The sequence below is a fragment of the Bufo bufo genome, chromosome 3 (assembly GCF_905171765.1).
Source record: "Bufo bufo chromosome 3, aBufBuf1.1, whole genome shotgun sequence".
NCBI classification, from domain to species: domain Eukaryota; kingdom Metazoa; phylum Chordata; class Amphibia; order Anura; family Bufonidae; genus Bufo; species Bufo bufo.
This window is the reverse complement of record NC_053391.1, coordinates 220,819,533-220,836,812: the sequence shown is the minus strand read 5'-3', so window position 1 is coordinate 220,836,812 and position 17,280 is coordinate 220,819,533. Positions and strand designations below refer to the sequence as shown.

Here is a 17,280-nt window from a genome sequence, read left to right as displayed (position 1 = left end):
TGAATTTCAATATCCCAAAAGCTCAGATGTAGTGCTGGTGCACTGAGCTTGCATAAAATGGCCGCTGCCGCCGCCCACCTAACTGACTTATCAAAGTTATTTTTTTTCGGGCACTGGGCTCAGGGCAAGATAAAAAAATTGTGCCCTGCACCCACACAACACAATGTATGTAGATCGCTGAGTTAGATTCACGTTTTGAGCAAAGGTTCTCTCCTATTCTCTCCCTGAAATCACCAGCAGCATCCTCTCCCTACACTAAGCACAGCAGAGTGACGTGCAGCGCTACGTGACTCCAGCTTATATAGAGGCTGGGTCACATGCTACACTGGCCAATCACAGCCATGTCATTAGTAGGCATGGCTGTGATGGCTTTGAAGGGCAAAGAGTTAAACGCTTTGTTATTGGCTGCTCTGCAGCCTTTCAAAAAGCGCCAAGAAAGCGCCGAACCCCGAACCCAAACTTTTACTGAAATGTTCGGGTTTGGGTCCGGGGTCCAAAAATTCTAAAGTTCGGTACTAACCCGAACTTTACAGTTCGGGTTCGCTCAACCCTGGTGCAGACCCATTCATTTTCAATGGAGCCGGAACGGATGTGGACAGCACACTATGTGCTGTCCGCATTTCCGGATCCACACTTCTAATTCCGTTCCTGAAAAATATAGAACATATCCTATTCTTGTCCGGCGATGTTCGGTCCGCGAAATTCGGAACACACATTGCCGGTGTCCATGTTTTGTGGATCCGCAATTTGTGGACCGCAAAACACCTACGGATGTGTCAATGGACTCTTAGGATGTTTTCCGTATTTTGGCATATTTGGAGAGGACCAGAGTGCTAAAGATCACTGTTGATGTAGTCAGGGCTCTGACTGTCACATGTCACTGTTGGTGCGTAGTGGCTGTGTAGTCACAATAATAGTTACATAGTCAGGGGGTGGTTTTTATAGTCAACGGAGACATATACGTAGTACGGCAGCAATCTTCAGGAGCACACAAGGGCTCACCAAGGCTTGGGTGTGTAAAAGGATAAGATAGCACTGAGGATGATCGCTCATAGGGGGATGGTAGAACAGTGTCCCCTGTAATACAGTGTCCACAGCTCAGTCTACACAGTGCCTGCTCTTATTTTGTGCTATATATATGCGAAGGCAGGAGGGGAGAGAAAAGCTGGAGGGTACCTGTCTAATCCTGTGATGGGCGCAGGTTGTTTTTAGGCCCTCGTCGCCTTTGTTGGAGCTTCCATGGTCCACCCCCACTTCCGGTCGGCCTTGGGAATCAGGAAAGGCCGGTGCTCCTGGTCTCAGGTAGACCTCAAACACAGATCGAGGCCAAAACGCACAATTCGCCCCTCTATGTGATCCTCTTGGGCTGAGGATACCTAATATAGCGGAAAGCGGCTAGTAAAAAGATGTTGTGGCAGCAGATGGCAGCGGATTGTTATTCTGCACTCAGAGCTCTGCCGCCGCACGTCCGGTCTCGTCCCCGGCCTAGGCCACGCTCCCCTGCTGTATATACTTTATATATGTACACACTGCATCTATTATACCTCGTACATCATATATGAGTACACTGCTGTATATACTATATACCACTGCATCTTTTATACCTTACATCAGTACACTGCTATATATGCTTTACCTCACATATCAGTACAGTCGTGGCCAAAAGCTTTGAGAATTACATAAATATTGGAAATTGGAAAAGTTGCTGCTTAAGTTTTTATAATAGCAATTTGCATATACTCCAGAATGTTATGAAGAGTGATCAGATGAATTGCATAGTCCTTCTTTGTCATGAAAATTAACTTTATCCCAAAAAAATCATTTCAGTAATCGTCTTGTTAACTCAGGTGAGAATGTTGACGAGCACAAGGCTGGAGATCATTATGTCAGGCTGATTGGGTTAAAATGGCAGACTTGACATGTTAAAAGGAGGGTGATGCTTGAAATCATTGTTCTTCCATTGTTAACCATGGTGACCTGCAAAGAAACGCGTGCAGCCATCATTGCGTTGCATAAAAATGGCTTCACAGGCAAGGATATTGTGGCTACTAAGATTACACCTCAATCAACAATTTATAGGATCATCAAGAACTTCAAGGAAAGAGGTTCAATTCTTGTTAAGAAGGCTTCAGGGCGTCCAAGAAAGTCCAGCAAGCGCCAGGATTTAGCTGCGGGATCGGAGTGCCACCAGTGCAGAGCTTGCTCAGGAATGGCAGCAGGCAGGTGTGAGCGCATCTGCACGCACAGTGAGGCGAAGACTTTTGGAAGATGGCCTGGTGTCAAGAAGGGCAGCAAAGAAGCCACTTCTCTCAGATTGACAGATTGATCTTCTGCAGAAAGTATGGTGAATGGACTGCTGAGGACTGGGGCAAAGTGATATTCTCCGATGAAGCCTCTTTCCGATTGTATGGGGCATCTGGAAAAAGGCTTGTCCGGAGAAGAAAAGGTGAGCGCTACCATCAGTCCTGTGTCATGCCAACAGTAAAGCATCCTGAGACCATTCATGTGTGGGGTTGCTTCTCATCCAAGGGAGTGGGCTCACTCGCAATTTTGCCCAAAAACACAGCCATGAATAAAGAATGGTACCAAAACACCCTCCAACAGCAGCTTCTTCCAACAATCCAACAACAGTTTGGTGAAGAACAATGCATTTTCCAGCACGATGGAGCACCGTGCCATAAGGCAAAAGTAACTAAGTGGCTCGGGGACCAAAACGTTGACATTTTGGGTCCATGGCCTGGAAACTCCCCAGATCTTAATCCCATTGAGAACTTGTGGTCAATCCTCAAGAGGTGGGTGGACAAACAAAAACCCACTAATTCTGACCAGCTCCAAGAAGTGATTATGAAAGAATGGTTTGCTATCAGTCAGGAATTGGCCCAGAAGTTAATTGAGAGCATGCCCAGTCGAATTGCAGAGGTCCTGAAAAAGAAGGGCCAACACTGCAAATACTGACTCTTTGCATAAATGTCATGTAATTGTCGATAAAAGCCTTTGAAACGTATGAAGTGCGTGTAATTATATTTCACTACATCACAGAAACAACTAAAACAAAGATCTAAAAGCAGTTTAGCAGCAAACTTTGTGAAAACTAATATTTGTGTCATTCTCAAAACTTTTGGCCACGACTGTACACTGCTCTACCTAGTATATAAAGCTGAGTGTATGTGTGTGTGTATTATGTCCGCTAAAGGAATCTGCACTGTCGCATTTACAATCATGATATTTGGCAAACATGTACATCAGGTGTCCGGGAAGGTTTTAGACCGGGTCTCAGCAGTAAGTACCGTTCCCGAGATATTCCCAAAAAATGCAAATATGGCAAATCACATGACCTACATTAGCCAATAGAAGCCTGCAGGTCTTTCTCTTCATATCCCAACTGCCATACACAGCTTATAGAGGCAGGTCCTTAGTCTCCACATACACACAGTTTTGCACCAGGTTTCCATAACAACCCAGCCATTTTTCTTCACTGTTGTAGGTCAGCTTTAAAGGGGTCGGGCGCTGGTTGTAATACAGCTGGTTTAATCTACGACATACAATCGTGCCTGAAAAATGCAGAAGCCCAAAATATCGGCGTTCACGCCAGCCTCACTCCTCTTGCTCGCATGCTCCACCAATTTTGGGGTTTTGCTCTGGTAGACAGGATTAGCGGATGCAGTATAGAGGCAACAACAAGTTGTTTGGATCAAACAGTTCAGTGTTTTATTCACACTTTATGCAAGTGACAAAACAAGCAGTCAAAATCAAACAAAAAGTCACCTTGCGGTGTTGGTGGTAATTCACACCATGCGCCAGTTCTGCCTCAAAGAGTCCTTGAGCATAGCAGCACCAACCTGTTTGCACGCCAAACAGGTAGAAAGCCTTCATCCAGACACAGGGCTCCCAAATCCCAACACAGAGTCCTGGCTTCTGAGCCCAGCTGCCTATTTAAGGACAAGTAGGTGCTGCCAAAACCCGGACTGGCATTTAAAATCCGGTCCGGCATTTGACCTCTCCTGGCTGTAAATCAGCCCAGCAGCACATGCTGGGAGGAAAATACCTGTTTTCCCAGACCAAACCTCTCACTGTGTCACAACGCCAATGGTCTCAACACACCCGAGAAAAGGTCTTCCATTCTCGGGCTCCTATGGAGTAAGAAGGTACAAATTGCATTTATACAGGAAACACATTTCCGCAAGGGTGCCCTTCCCCTCTTTAGATCTCCCAGGTACCCAGACACTTACCATAGATGTTACTAAGTTTTGAAGTCAAGAGGAGTAAGCATACTGATATCTAGAGCGGCCCCCTGGGAACTTGTAGATGTCCAAACAGATGAGGAAGGCAGATTTCTATTCCTGAAAGGATGCATCTCTATACCCCGGCCAAAGTATACCTGCCTGTAGCTGGCCAGCTAAGACCTGTCCTAGGTTGCTAATATAGCTTGTGTGTTTATACAGCTAGACCTGCCAATAACCTTAATACATTTTTTATGCTTGTGTGTTAAAGACAAAAGCAGAGTTATTTATAGTGACTTCATGTTTGGATGTCACATAACTGTTATATATTGTGTTCACAGAAGCATAAAAGTTAATATGCCTTTAAGATTAATTATTTGGATGTGAGGTAAGCTCAATGACACAGCAGAAACATCAGAAAGCATAGAGTTAAACTGTTGTTGTTGGGCAGGAGTCTAGACCAATCACAGCCAACCTCACACACAGCCTGTGTGGGAAATTCCCCTAGCAGGAACTGCTAGAATCATTACACCAGAGAAAAGCTGAACAGACATTCACTCCACTAAGAGCTGTATTTTATGGAAGCAGAGAGGCCAAAATAGGTATTTAAAACAGTTATATAATGTTCCTAATGTTAATATAGTGATTAGAACTGAATACTGAACTAGTTCTATGTGTGTTTACTTACAGTTCCACCTATTGCAAACTACAAAGTTCACAAATTTCATACCAGATTCCAAATTTAAATTCCATATTGCAATCCAAATTGCATATAACCATACCAGATCATACTCGACCAATCTGCAAATAGTTACTGCTAACTGCATACTGCCAATTGCAACCAAATTCAGCAAGTAGAACTATTAGTTAGACCTCAGATATATCTCTCAGAGAGATCATAAAGTACATGACAATGACAAGATTGAACCGTTAAACCACCATCTTATGCATACCTCCATTTTATGACTCTTTATGAAACACGTGTTTTGTACATGGACTATCTGCTGCAGAGGTGGCAGTGTTATATGAAGAAAGGTTTAAGTTAATAAAGAAGTTATTTCAAGCATTTGGTGTGCTCTTTAAACCTACTGTTTCCATAGAACGGCGCTAGAGGAATTACAGAGTAACAGACAGCCTCGTTAGACTAAAAGTCAGAGATATCAGAATTCTTCTAATGCCACAGCGCTAAAGGCACTTCATAGTGCTGCGCCTGCCACAGTGGAAGCACCAGCATATACAGCAACTGTTCCCTGAGTGAGCAAGCAGAAACACCTCAGCTGAGCTACCATAGAGGCCATAGAACGTGTGCATTAGTCAAACTGCAGCCGACTCTTAAAGTGGCAGAACGTCAAAGGCAAAATAGTCAGAGAAAGAGCGCCAACCCTACTGCGATCCCTAGAGAGAAAAATAGACGCATGGTGAAAGTCCAGAGCTAGAGTGCCAGCACCGCTACCCACGAAGAGGCCATGTACTGCAGCCAGCTAGTTTCCTGCCACTAGGCCCAAAGCCTGCAAGCAGCGTATCCAAGCCAGAGCATCGCAAGTCTGCCCAGAGCATCGCGAGTCTGCCCAGAGCATCGCGAGTCTTCACAGAGCAAGTCAGCGCAGAGCATCGCATCACAGCAAAAGACATGTTTCCTTTTAGACTGACATTTGTTCCTGCTCTTCAGATCAAGGTCAGAGCTTTCCTTTTATTTCTTATCATTGCACATAGGTTTTGTCATAAAGAGACATTTTCGTGTTCAGGAATAAAAGTCAAAGGACAGTTTGTAATACACGGACTCTATTGCATTTAAAGTGAAAATCATTTATTGCCTGCATCTATTGCTATTACATTTAAAGTGAAAGTCATTTATTTCTGCATTTATCAATATTGCATTTAAAGTGAAAGTTCCTTTACTATTCGTATTGATTGTTATAGCATTTAAAGTAAAATGTCTGAGCCTAGTATAACCATGCCACTATTAGAGGATACAAAGATAAATAGAGCAGAGGGGGAAGAGCAAGAGAACCTGTCTGAGTTAGAGTCTGATGCAGCATTAGTCTTGCCTCAAACAAATCTAGCCCAAACAAATGAACTAAGACGTTCATCACGTGCCAGAAAACTGACCCCAAAGATGCTGGAAAATTTAGAGCAAGAAGCAGCACTGAAAGGAAAATAGTTTGCCAGGATGTATGATAGGTGGAAATCATACATCAAAGTCATTCGTAGAAAGCTAAAGCAAGAAAGTATGAAAAGGAACTTGAGTGATGTGGTAGAGACGGTAGAAGAATCTGAATCGGAGCTTATGGCCGCATATGTCAACCTGCGGTCGTTTGCGACACCTTTCCAGGATATTGTAAGGAACATGGACACATGTACTGCAGTCACTAAAGATTTAGTAAAGCTCATGAGAGAACTTTCATCTGCAGCTAATTGCACTGCCCGTCCAAAAAAAAGTTGTCACCAAAAATATTCATTGGACCACCTTTAGCTTTCATTACGGCACGCATTCGCTGTGCCATATGTTTCGATAAGCGTCTGTAATGTCACTAGATTTATTTTCCCATCCCAGTGTTGCATACATTTTTCACCAAGATCTTGCATTGATGATGGTAGAGTCTGACTGCTGCGCAAAGCATTCTCCAGCACATTCCAAAGATTCTCAATGGGGTTAAGGTCTGGACACTGTGGTGGCCAATCCATGTGTAAAAAATGATTCTCATGCTCCTGAACACTCTTTTCACAATTTGAGCCCCATGAATCCTAGCATTGTCATCTTGGAATATGCCTGTGCCATCAGGGGGAAAAAAATCCATTGATAGAATAACCTGGTGATTCAGTATGTTCAGCTACCCTCATTCTTGCAGCAACTACTGTTACTGAACCTAGGCCTGACCAACTGCAGCAACCCCAGATCATAGCACTGCCCCACAGGCTTGTATAGTAGGCACTAGGCATGATGGGTGCATCACTTCATCTGCCTCTCTTCTTACCCTGATGCGCCCATCACTCTGGAACAGGGTAGATCTCGACTCATCAGACCACATGGCCTTCTTCCATTGCTCCAGAGTCCAATCTTTATGCTCTCTTGAAAATTGAAGCCTTTTTTTCTGGTTTGCCTCACTAATTAATGGTTTTCTTACGGCTACACAGCTGTTAAGTCCCAATCCCTTGAGTTCCCTTGGCATTATGCGTGTGGATATGATCTTACTTTCACTATTAAACATAGCGCTGAGTTCTACTGTTGTTTTTCTTCGATTGATTTCACCAAACGCTTAATTGATCGCCGATCACGATCATTCAGGATTTTTTTCCCGCCACATTTCTTCCTCGATACGATGGGTTCCCACTATCCTTCCAGTTTTTAATAATGCGTTGGGACCGTTTCTTAACCCATTTTAGTAGTTTCTGAAATTTCCTTAGATGTTTTCTCTGCTTGATGCCTGCCAATGATTTCACCCTTCTCAACAGACTAACATCTTTTCCACGACCACGAGATGTGTCTTTCGACATGGTTGTTTAAGAAATGAGAAGCAACTCAATTGCACCAGTTGAGTTAAATAGCTTGTTGCCAGCTGAAAGATAATGACGCATGCAGTAATTATCCAATAGGAGGGCTCATAACTATTGTGCTTAGTTAAATCTAGGGTGGCAACTTTTATTTGGACAGCAGTGTATAATGAAGTTGAGGCAGAAGTAGAATGAATGAGCTTTTAGGAGAGACTAGGTCCTTAAGGGGAACCACAATCTCAAGTGTGACTTCCTTCTCTAGCAGAAGTGCCACCCCTATAATCGAGTCCTCAAATACTTTAGCCAAAAGAAAGGAATTAGCTGAACAATTTGCTGTCAAGAGAGCAGTAATTGAAATGGAAGCTGCCATCGAGGCACAGCGATGTCAAATGGAAGCTAAAATGGAGGCACAGCGCCATCAAATGGAAGCTTAAATGGAGGCACAGCGCCATCAAATGGAAGCTGAATTGAAAAGTCTGGAAAGGCAAAAAAAAGTTAAGATCATATACACAATGAGGATATGAATCAGAGTAGTCATAGGTTCAAATCTGTACTAAGTGAAGAATCAGACTCCTATTTTCCTACATGCTCCCAGGAGAATGGAAGGAAATCTCCGGCACTTAGTGAGGAAATAAGTCATTATCCTTCCATCCCTGCTCAGAAAGTCAAAGAGAGGCCTAGTCCAGTGTTGGGAAAAAGGTGTGTGGATTTACCCTCTATCTCTACCGGAAAATAAATAGAAAGGGACTCACCTAATTCAGAACTAAGTGAGAAAATACAACCGGATGATTCTATTTCTAGATGCCACGGTAATGCTCGGGATAATGTTACAACCATTGTCCCAGCAAGACCACAGAAAACAGTCCTAGCTAGACTTCCCATTATGAAACCTACTGTATTTTCAGGAGACGTACTGAAGTTCATAGAGTGGAAGGCAAGTTTTGAAATGATCATTGAGCATCATTGCTTTAGTCCAGTCGACAAGTTATTCTACCTTCAGAGATATGTTGGTGGGGAAGCAAAGAAAGTTCTTGAAAGTAACTCTCTATAGAAAAAACGAAAGAAGCCTACATCAAGCTTGGGAAAAATTAAATGCAAGATATGGTCATCCTTTCTTAGTACAAAGAGCTTTTAGAGAGAAATTGAATAAACCTGGCCTAAATAGGTCCTAAAGAACACTTCAACTCCAAGAGTATGGTGACTTCCTGCAGGCATGCAGCAATGCAATCCCACATGTTCAAGGTATAGAAGTACTGAAACGGCTATCTAGCAACCAAAGGAATGCTAGCTAAGCTACCTGAAGAAGTGACTTCTAGATGGAATCGCTATGTGACTGAACAGTTAGATTCTAGGTAAGAACTTCCCAAGTTTTAAAGAGTTCTATGAGTTCGTCAATAAGGAAGCACGGATAGCGTGTAATCCAGTAACATCATCTTACGTCTTAAAATCTTTAGAAGAAAGGCCTGCAAGAGAGATAAGACGTGCAAGAGCAACTAGCTTTCCAACCAACGCAGCAGCTAAAGGTCCAGATACCTACGAGAGCAAGTCCAAAGTCACTACTGGGATCAGTAGAGAGACACAACCGACAAAATCTTCAGACTACCTTCAAATGTATGTTCTGTGGAGAGAACCACTCGATACACAAGTGCCAACAATTGAAGGAGAAGTCCCCAGATGAAAAGAAAAGGTTTGTACTTGAGAACTAACTATGCTTCGGTTGTCTAAGAAAAGGGCATGTTTCTAAGGAGTGTAAGAAAAAGGCCACATGCAGCATTTGCAAAGGACGCCATCCTACACCAGTACATGAAGAATGTCCAAAGAAAGATAAATCCTCAATACCTAAAGATACTGAGGAAGGAAAGAAAGTATCATTATTCTCTTGCAGAGTGAGGGAAGGAGAAAGCAACGGCACATCAATGGTGTACCAGTTTGTATTTCAAATCCTAAAAGGAGGAACAAGAATGTATACGCCTATGCGCTACTGGATGCCCAGAGTGACGCCACCTTCATTGATCAAGCAATCTGCAAGAAATTACAAGTGGCTACAGAACCAGTGAAGCTCAAACTCACCACAATGATGGGGATAGACACATTAGTGAACATTCAAAGGGTCAAAGGACTGAGAGTTAGAGGACTTCATTCAAACTTCACATTAGATCTACCTCCAGCTTATACAAAAGACGATATACCTGTAGATCAAAATCGCATACCTACTGTCACGGTGGGGAATGGGGAAAACCCCCCCACCGTACAATGTCAGAGATATAAGGTAGCAACTAAGCCTGGATGCTGGGATCAGGGAGCAGGTAACCTCCTAAAGCATCCCTAAATCTGGCCCTAGTCTCATATCTGTATAAGCCGACCCTGATTGTAGGAGGGCCCATACGCTGGAACCTCAGAACCCTGAAATCCCAGAATTACCCTGAGGTGAGGATAAAGGGACAAAAGACCAACTGGTTCATCCACAACACGGATGAACCAGAGTCTCCCACAGGCCTAGCAACAAAGGACAACAACACCAAGGAAATGACAGGTAAGTAACCAGTTGCCAGAGACAACTGAACCAACAACAGTAAATCTGGTCACTTACCTGCCGCAGCTGCTGGAGGACACCAATGAAAAACACAGCTGAAGTAACCTGGAACCCAAAAGACGCACTGCCATCCCTTCTGGATGCATTCCCTACTGACACACAGGAACCAGGACTCCAGCAACTGCACATCCTAGGAAAATGGTTCACCCCTCCTGGAAACCAACCCCCTTCCGGAGGGACAACACACACAGGCAAACATCTTGCACACATGCAGGGACAAACACCAACAACATCCCAGACATGTAACAACAAACATGATGTACAACAATCCCTGAACATAAACCCACACCAAACATACAACAAGGGAGGTTGGGTACATAGAGGATACAAGGGAGACAAAAGAATGACATTGCTAAGAGACCTTGATGTCCAACAAGGTGGCCCTCAAAGACTGGGCAGATGGAATAGCCATAGAATGGAGCATAGCTTCCAGCCTAAAGCCAGGCTAGATAACAACTAACCTCCAAGCTACAAGCAAAGGCTAAATAGCTAGAAGAGGCGACATGCAGCATGGGAGACCACAGCAGGGAGACACAACTTAAAGGGGAAGTGCACGTGCAAACCACAAACTACACGTTGCCACAAGCAACGAGTCTGCATGGCAACCGCATCACAGTCAAACACCAATATGACCGTGACACCTACCTGTGAAACAACCAATAAATGGGAGCACCTATCTGTCATATTTCATGAAATGTCCCCGCTGAAGGAGTTTGGTGTTGGACTGTTGATAGGTTACGATTGTCCCGAAGCCTTGTTAAAACTGATCTAGGATGGGGTGTTGTTGGAGGAAAACATCAGATAGCAAACCTCAAGACAGGTGACCGGATTGTGTCATCGAATATCTGTCCAAGAGTTACCAACTGTAAGTCCAACAAAAGTAATCAAGATCCCTGAATCCGACTTTGCAGACATCAGTTCTAAAGAAAAGAGTGTATCCCAGGAAGACATAAAGTTCGTACACACTCTAGAAGAAAGTATTCAGCAGAATCAACAAGGTCATCTTGAAATGCCCATACCTTTTTAGAGAACGACCTCGTCTTCCAAATAACAGAAATCTTGCCCTAGCCAGATTGAAATGTTTGAAGAAAAGGGTGGGAAGAGATCCCAAACTCAAGAATGATTATTTAAAAAAATCATGGAAGGCATCCTTGTAGAAGGACATGCAGAGAAAGTTAATAACCAACCTAAAGAAGGAGAAGTGTGGTACATCCCACATCAAGGTGTTTACCACTGAAAGAAACCAGATAAGATTAGAGTAGTATTTGATTGCTCAGCAAAGTACAATGGTGTTAGATTGAATGATCATCTACTAAAAGGACCAGATCTTACAAACACTCTGCCTGGAGTACTCTGTAGATTCAGAAATTATCCCATAGCGGTCATATGTGACGTTGAAAAGATGTTCCACCAGTTTTATGTGAAGAATGAAGATAGAGACTTCCTGAGGTTTCTATGGTGGAAAGACAGAGATACAGATTCAGAGCCAGCAGAATACAGAATGAAAGTACACTTGTTTGGAGCAGCATCGTCTCCAGGTTGTGCCAATTATGGTATGAAGTACCTGGCCAATCAGAATGAAAAGGATTGCCCATCAGTAGCAAATTTTCTGAAGAGGTACTGTCAGAGAGCTTGGATCTAATTTTGTCAGAGCAAAGAATGAATTGAAGAAAGTTATAAAAGAGATCGATAAAGAAAGAGTATTTGTTAGAGAAACAGTGTGATTTTCATATGAATGCTCTACATGCAAGCCATACAGGAGGAGTTTGGCAAAGACAAATCAGAACGGTAAGAAATAAGTTCAATGTTGAAAAAGAACGCCGGAAGAATAGATGCTTCACTTAGGACCCTATTCTTTGAAGTAATGTCTATTGTTAACAGTTGTCCACTTACAGTTGATAATATCAACGATCCAACAAGTTTGGACCCTTTAACTCCCAACCATCTACTTCACCTTAAGTCTGATTACATACAGCCACCACCTGGCAAGTTCACCAAAGAGGATTTATATGCTAAAAGGAGATGGTGAAGAGTTCAATATCTATCAGAACAGTTTTGGAATAGATGGAGAAAAGAGTACTTAGCCAATCTTATGCTAAGAAGTAAATGGCAAACACCCAGAAGAAATGTCCAGGTTGGTAGCATAGTGTTAGTTAACCTCTTCAGGACACAGGGCGTACTGGTACGCCCTGATGTCCTGGTACTTAAGGACACAGGGCGTACAGGTACGTCCTGTGTATTTCCGATCATTCATCATTGAGCAGGCACCTTGGCTAAATGCAAGGGCGGGGGTCCCGTGCAATTTTCCCCCCAAATAAAGTTAAAAAAAAAAATTGGTAAAAAAAGAGGGGGCAAAAAAGTAGACATATTAGGTATCGCCGCATCCGTATCGACCCGGCTCTATAAACATATCACATGACGTAACTCCCCAGATTAACACCAGTAAAAATAAAAATAAATCTGGTGCTAAATAACACTTTTTTTGTCACCTTACATCACAAAAAGCCCCCCAACTTACAACAATAAGCGTACAAAAAGGCGTATGCCCACCAAAATAAGTACCAATCTACCATCACACTCATTACCGCAAAAAATTAGACCCTCCCATCCCTAAGTTAATCGTCCAAAAAAATAAAAAAACTATGGCCTCAGAATATAGAGACACAAAACAATCATTTTTTTGGTTTTAAAAAAGCTGTTATTGTGTTAAACTTAAGTAAATTTAAAAAGTATACCTATTAGGTATCGCCGTGTCAGTATCGGACCGCCCTCTATGCCTCTATAGAAATATCACATGACCTAACCCCTCAGATGAACACCCGTTAAAAAAATAAAATAAAAACGGTGTAAAAAAGCCAGTTTTTTTGTCATCTTACATCACATAAAGTGTAAAAGCAAGCAAGTCAAAACGTCAATATGCCCCTAAAATAGTGCCAATCAAACCGTCATCTCATCCCGCAAAAATGAGACCCTACCTAAGATAATCGCCTAAAAACTGAAAAACTATGGCTCTCAGACTATGGAGACATTAAAACATGATATTTTTGTTTGTTTCAAAAATGATATTATTGTGTAAAACTTACATAAATAAAAAAAGTATGCATATTAGGTATCACCGCATCCGTAATAACCTGCTCTATAAAATATCACATGACCAACCCCTCAGATGAACACCGTAAAAAAAAAAAAAAAACGGTGTAAAAAATAAGCCTTTTTTTTGTCATCTTACATCACAAAAGTGTACTAGCAAGCGATCAAAAAGTCAACTGCACCACAAAATAGTGCCAATCAAACCGTTCATCTCATCCCGCAAAAAATGAGACCCTACCTAAGATAATCGCCCAAAAACTGAAAAAAACTATGGCTCTCAGACTATGGAGACACCAATAATATGTTTTTTTTTTTTTTTTTTTTAAATGAAATCATTGTGTAAAACTTACATAAATAAAAAATTGTATCATATTAGGTATCGCCGCCGTCCGTGACAACCTGCTCTATAAAAATACCACATGATCTAACCTGTCAGATGAATGTTGTAAATAACAAAAATAAAAACGGTGCCAAAACAGCTATTTCTTGTTACCCTTGCCTCACAAAAAGTGTAATATAGAGCAACCAAAAATCATATGTACCTAACTAGTACCAACAAACTTCCACCCTATCCCGTAGTTTCTAAAATGGGGTCACTTTTTGGGAGTTTCTACTCTAGGGGTGGCATCAGGGGGGCTACAATGGCACATGGTGTCAAAAAAACAGTCCCAGCAAAATCTCCCTTCCAAAAACCGTATGGCATTCCTTTCCTTCTGCGCCCCCTGCCGTGTGCCCGTACAGCAGTTTACGACCACAATTGGGGTTGTTTCTGTAAACTAAAGATCAAAGCCATAAATATTGACTTTGGTTTGGCTGTTAACCCTTGCTTTGTAAACTGGAAAAAAAATATTAAAATGGAAAATCTGCCAAAAAGTGACATTTTGAAATTGTATCTCTATTTTCTATTCATTCATGTGGAACACCTAAAGGGGTTAACGACGTTTGTAAAATCAGTGTTGAATACCTTGAGGGGCTAGTAGTTTCTAGAATGGGGTCCTTTTTGGCGTGGTTTATATTATGTAAGACTCACAAAGGTGACCCTTCAGACCTGAACTGGTCCTTAAAAAGTTGGTTTTGAAAATTTCAGAGAAATTTCAATATTTTACTTCTAAACTTCTAAGCCTTGTAACGTCCCCCAAAAATAAAATGTAATTCCCAAAATGATCCTAACATGAAGTAGACATATGGGGAATGTAAAGTAATAACTATTTTTGTAGATATTACTATGTATTATAGAAGTAGAGAAATTGAAACTTGGAAATTTGCTAAATTTTTTTACTCCATTTTACCAGTGTCATGAAGGACAATATGTGACGAAAAAACATTCTCAGAATGGCCTGGCTAAGTAAAAGCATTTTAAAGTTATCACCACTTAAAGTGACACTGGTCAGATTTGCAAAAAGTGGCCTGGTCCTTAAGGTGAAATAAGGCTGTGTCCTGAAGGGGTTAAAGAAGAAGATTTACCTAGAAGTCAATGGAAATTGGCCAAAGTTCTAGAAGTACAAAAGGTTGAAGACAAACTAGTAAGAAGAGTGTTGTTGCAAATAGGAGACTCAAAACTTGACAAAAAGGATGAACGTCTCACTACTCCACTCAAGTTGGAACGTCCTATACAGAAGTTAGTTGTTCTACTTGAGAGTGATAAAAGACACTTGGAAGTTGAGAACATGATGGAAAACTTCTCAAATTCATGTTTAAGTCCTACCACTAAGAACATAGAATTATAGGTAATTTTGGTTGGAGTGTAGCTGGCCAGCTAAGACCTTTCCTAGGTTCCTAATATAGCTTGTGTGTTTATACAGTTAGACCTGCCAATAACCTTAATATAGTTTCTATGTTTGTGTGTTAAAGACAAAAGCTTGTGACATCATGTTTGGATGTCATATAACTGTTATATATTGTGTTTACAAGAGCAGAAAAGATAATATGCCTTTAAGATTCATTATATGGATGTGAGGTAAGCTCAATGACCCAGCAGAAACAACAGAAAGCATAGAGTTAAACTGTTGTTGCTGGGCAGGAGTCTAGACCAATCACAGCCAGCCTCACACACAGCAGGAGTTTTTACCAATCACAGCCAGCCTCACACAAAGCCTGTGTGGGAAATTCCCCTAGCAGGAACTGCTAGAATCATTACACCAGAGAGAGAATCTGAGCAGACATTCACTCTACTAAGAGCTGTGTTTTATGGAAGCATACTGCAAATTGCGACCAAATTCAGCAAGTAGAACTATTAGCTAGACCTCAGATATATCTCTCAGAGAGATCATAAAGTGCTTAATAACTTAAAGTGAGTGTGCAGATACTGAAGAGAGAAATATATCCACCATTTTATGTTGAATGACAAGATTGAACAGTTGAACCACCATATTATGCATATGGCCATTTATGAATACTTTATGCAACACGTGTTTTGTACATGGACTATCTGCTGCGGAGTCGGCAGAGTTATATGAAGAAAAGTTTAAGTTATTAAAGAAGTTATTTCAAGCATTTGGTGTGCTCTTTAAACCTACTGTTTCCATAGAACGGCGCTAGAGGAAATTACAGAGTAACAGACAGTTTGGTTAGACTAAAAGTCAGAGGATATCAGAATTCTTCTAATGCCACAGCGCAAAAGGCACTTCATAGTGCTGCGCCTGCCACACTGCCCAATACTAATCAAATTTAAGGCCTTAGCGAGAATCTATCAAGACTTGATGGTTTTACAGAGGGCACACTGTTGGTCGGAGGGGATCTAAACTTTGCCAAAGGCCCATTTGGTAGATGTCTCCAGGGGAGGCCTCTCATTTAGCTTACTTGTATCTCCACCGCAATAAACGCTCCTGCATTTACACCAGCTGGTAGGCGCTTGGAGGGCTATAGCCCTGACTTTCGGGATTATACTTATTATTCTCTGGCAAGGGATGTTTATTCCAGACAGGATTACTATCCTGATCTGAAATTCGGCAATGTCCATCCTTGATTCCTCTTCTATTGACTCTGACTTTCTCAGACCATGAAATGCTACATGTTTCCCTGAAAAAAAAACCCTGGCTCCAAATTTTCTTGGCAGTGGGGATTGAACGAATCCCTGCTACAAGATATAGAAATCTCACAAGACATCCAAATGGTCCTCTCAAGTTATTTTGAAGAGAAGCAGGTGGACAACACTTCCCCTTTGACAGTCTGGACGGCCCATAAGTGTGTGGTTAGGGGGGCACTCATCAAACATGGAGCCAGACGTAAAAAAGAGAAAGCGACCGAAATATCTAAACTACTTGCTGAGGTCTCCCGCCTAAAACAGGCGCATAAACAATCGCACGCTCTAGCCTCTTGCACAGCCTTATTAGTAGCTCGGGGGAAACTTGATGTAAGCACCAAAATACTACTAACAGGGGTAGACGACATTTCTTTGAATATGTTAACAAATGTAGCAGGACGTTGGCTCACTCCTTACGAGAACAAAGAGCCAGAAATTATGTACCTTTTGATTGCTTCCCCCCAGGGGCCCAACCTAACTATTTCAGATAAGATAGCAGAGGGTTTTGCTCTATATTATAGGGATTTATATAATCTGCCTTGCTTGAACCCAAATAACCCAGCCCAGACAGTGTCAATGCGCAAATACCTATCGATTCGATCTACCGAAAAATCCCAAGGGAGGCTCTCATTAAGTGCCCGCGAGGCTCTCGCGGCTCTTAATGAACCCATCTCGGAGGAGGAATTAATGGAAGCTCTAAAATCTATGCAACCAAGTAAAGCTCCTGGTCTGGACTAAACAGCCTCTTACTACATGAAATACCGAACCCTTCTAAAAACCCCGCTCACAAAAGCGCTGAACTCGGTATCAGTAGGAAACCCGCTCCCTAGAGACATGACACATGCACACATCACAGTAATACA

At 42.1% G+C, this 17,280-nt stretch overlaps 1 long non-coding RNA gene across 1 annotated transcript; it reads left to right on the top strand.

Moving 5' to 3' along the window:
• The first annotated feature begins 1,667 nt into the window (after positions 1-1,667).
• On the top strand, positions 1,668-17,051 carry LOC120993319. The gene is made up of 4 exons (XR_005777214.1): positions 1,668-1,826; positions 5,865-5,874; positions 6,970-6,973; positions 17,041-17,051. It is a non-coding gene; the product is annotated as an uncharacterized LOC120993319 (long non-coding RNA).
• The last annotated feature ends 229 nt before the right edge of the window (positions 17,052-17,280 follow it).